Consider the following 3,375-nt stretch of genomic DNA (forward strand, 5'->3'; position numbering starts at 1 on the left):
GATTGTTCAAGTATAACAGAGTCTATAATGAGTTGCTCTTTACAGCCTCTGGAATACTTGGTACACCCTTTTTGTTCTTCGTGTAGAATGTTGTTATCACTACAGTGTTGGTATATTTTGTTTGTAATGCATGATGTAAGGATTTTGTATATTGTAGGAAGGCATGTAATTGGCCTATATTTAGATGGGTCTTGTGTATTGTTGTCTTTTGGGAGCATGTAAGTGATACCTTGTGTAAAGAATGCGGGAGTGCGATCTGGTGAATTAAGAAGTTCAGTAAATTGTTGTGCAAGGTAAGAGTGAGTGTAGGTAAAATATTTCCACCAAAAGTTGTGAATGTTATCAATGCCTGGACTTTTCCAGCTATGTAAGTGATTAATAGTTTGAATGATGTCTGTTGTAGTGATGTTTGTGTTATTCATAGGGGTAATGTATTCAGTACGTGTGGTTTCTGTGGTAATCCACGGGGCTTGTGGATTGTGTTTAATGTCTTTGGTCCATAAGTCAGACCAGTATTGCTGGAGTGAGTGTAGAGATGGTGGAATGAGTTTTTCATTAGTGCTGTTTTGTGTTAGTGATCTGTAAAATAGTTTTTCGTTATGTTTAAATTGTGTGTTATGGCGCTTTCTGTTTGCAGTTTCCCTATAGCGTTTTAAACGGTTTGTGTATATTGATAGTTTTTGTGTGAGTGTATCTCTATGTTCGTTATAGTTTGTATTTTGTTCTCGTGTGGTGTGATTGTTTAGTTTTGTAGTTATGTGTTGTACTTGTCGTGTTAGTTTTGAAGAACGAGTTCCTTGTATGTATTGTGTAATCCGACCTAAGTCACGTCTGATGTCATCGATGCGAGTTATCAGGCGTTTTTCCCAGGCCGGGGGTGAGCGTTTTTTTGTTGTGTGCTGTTGTTTGTTTATTGCTATTCTTGCACCGTTGCATCTAGAAACTGCAACCGCACCGCAATACACAACAAAGTGTAGTTGATGTAAGCTTGTGTTATCGTTAATGTAATTTGGTCAAATGTGGTCATTTAATGTTTGTGACAGTGTGCGTAATTTTGTAGTGTGACTTTGTTTAGGTATTCGTGGTCTTTGCGTTGGGTCAGTGTTTGAGAATTCTAACACTGCATTGTCGAATTCTTTTTGAAGGGATGTGAGTGTTTGGTTCGTGTGATTATTTGTATCTATCGATGGCTGCAGTGTCGCAAATGTCTGTATTTCAGAGTTGTTTAGAACGGATGTATTATCTTGTACGATGAGTGTGTTGTTTGTGTTGAGTAGTGCTTCAATTTCGTGCCTGATTTGTTCCTGTGTGTCTAATGTAAGGAGTGTATTTTTAATGATAACTCTACGTTGGTCTGCAATGCGTTGTTCTGTTAAGTGTGCTAAATGTGGGTATTGTGTAATGAACGCGTGATGTAGTTTACCTCTGTATGCTGTCCTGTCCGTTTCCAACTTCGTGATCTCCAGATACGTACCGAAAATGAAGCGATTCATCCCTTCGTCCCATTTCATACGTCTTTTGGAGGTTTCCTTTGCGCTGGTCCCATCCACAAGCGGTTGAGAAGCAGGCACAAAGGTTTCTTCTTGGTGGTCCTCTTCAAGTGGTCGTTGTCGTCTTCGTGGTCTTCTTTCGGCTGTAAAGGTTTCGGGTATCCCGACGAGCGGCCGCCTGATCACCAACTCGTCACTATCGGCTCGCATGCTGCAACGCCCAGCGATAGCTCCAGACGTGCCCTGACGCTCCTCAGGTAGCGGCATTTTTCCGAGGCTTTGTTTATACTCCATTTTCATGAGAATATGGGGTGACTAGGAACACGTGAAGGCGTCACTCTTCAAGATATTCGCGTAGGCAAATATCCACCTGCGTGTTGTGTATATGTAGGAGAGTCGGGAACATGGGCGTGGGAGTTGGAAAGTAAAGTGGGTAGGTAAGTACTAAAGGTGGTTGGATTTGCCACCTTTAGTGCCCATTGATCGCCTTTTACGATCTCTAGGGCGAGAGTGGGCCTATTCTATCCCCGAACCCACAGGGGTATTATTATTATTATTATTATTTTAATAGCGATTTGCCGAGTGCCGACTAACTGAAGTTTTGCCGACTATGGTCACGCGTTAGGGGGGGTGTGACACCTCCCATACCCTCCCGTCAATCCGGTCCTGGAGAAACCTGAAGCACTGTTTGCCCTGGATTCAAATTCGTCAACAATCTTTCGAGATTTACTTTTAACGGGTAACGAAACTTTTACCTGACGCATTACCGAGTTAGCCGCTGGTATTAATTATTTTATTACAAAAAATGTATTGTTACAGTAAAACAAACATTCAATTTATTAAAGCAAACAATTCCTTGGAGTTTCCATTTAGATCGCTTGCAATAGATACCTACGTCTCTAATAATAGGCAATGTAAATGTTGAGAATAAGCCATTATTGAAAACACACTTCAATTTATTAAAGTCAACAATTACCTTGAAATTCCTATTTAGATCCCTTTGGATAAATGGTATCGTTCGTCCGTAAATAATAGCCAATGTAGATGTATGAGAATAAACGAGTGGAAAACACGAAGTATGGAAGATACATTTGAAATAAGTGACTGCCTTCCTTGCTTGATGTATCCGCTGCTAAGATTTGGACGTATTACTGGTTTCAGTCCGATAAACATCAACTGTCAGCATAAGGCATCAGATGAAAGAGCTGCGTTCGAGGCATCAAAATGTGGCTTCTTGCACACGTGGATACTGTTTATTTTATTTATATATCTCACTGGATCGATATCAATGGCTCTTCTTCAAACTGCAGAAATTACGTCTAATCAGATAATCGTTGAACTCATTGAAATAACAATGTACAGCTGCGCAATTTTGACTGGCTGTATTTCCTTAGCCAACACTAATCACTGCTTAATTGCACTAAACGGTCTTTCGGCTATTGTGGAAAATCGTCAACAATACGGTCTTGACTCTATTTTAACGGTGGATTTTACGAAGAGGGCAGTCTTAATATCGTACATACTAATCATTTGGTTGGTAATAATGAATGTTGCCTTTGTTATATGTGTAGCAATAGACCTCTACGATTCTGTCACGTTAGCAAGGCTGATCGTCCAGATGACAATTACAGAGTTGGGCTACTTTATGCAGGGAGCGTTTTTCTTTCAGTGTATGTTTTATAGCTACCTCTACCAGAAACTCTTTGAGGTTTGTTTCTCCAAAATAAAAACCGTCCTAACAACACGTATGGAGTACCATCAACTAAGCACCTCAACGGAAATTTCTCTACAAAGACTCCGTTCGCTATATTCCAGTCTTGTGCACAATTATCGGCAACAAGTCGATGCCGTTAACCCAGAGTTTGCTGTATGGTGGATTCTGATT

This window comes from Photinus pyralis, unplaced genomic scaffold (genome assembly GCF_008802855.1).
Source record: "Photinus pyralis isolate 1611_PpyrPB1 unplaced genomic scaffold, Ppyr1.3 Ppyr1.4_LG8, whole genome shotgun sequence".
NCBI classification, from domain to species: Eukaryota; Metazoa; Arthropoda; class Insecta; order Coleoptera; family Lampyridae; genus Photinus; species Photinus pyralis.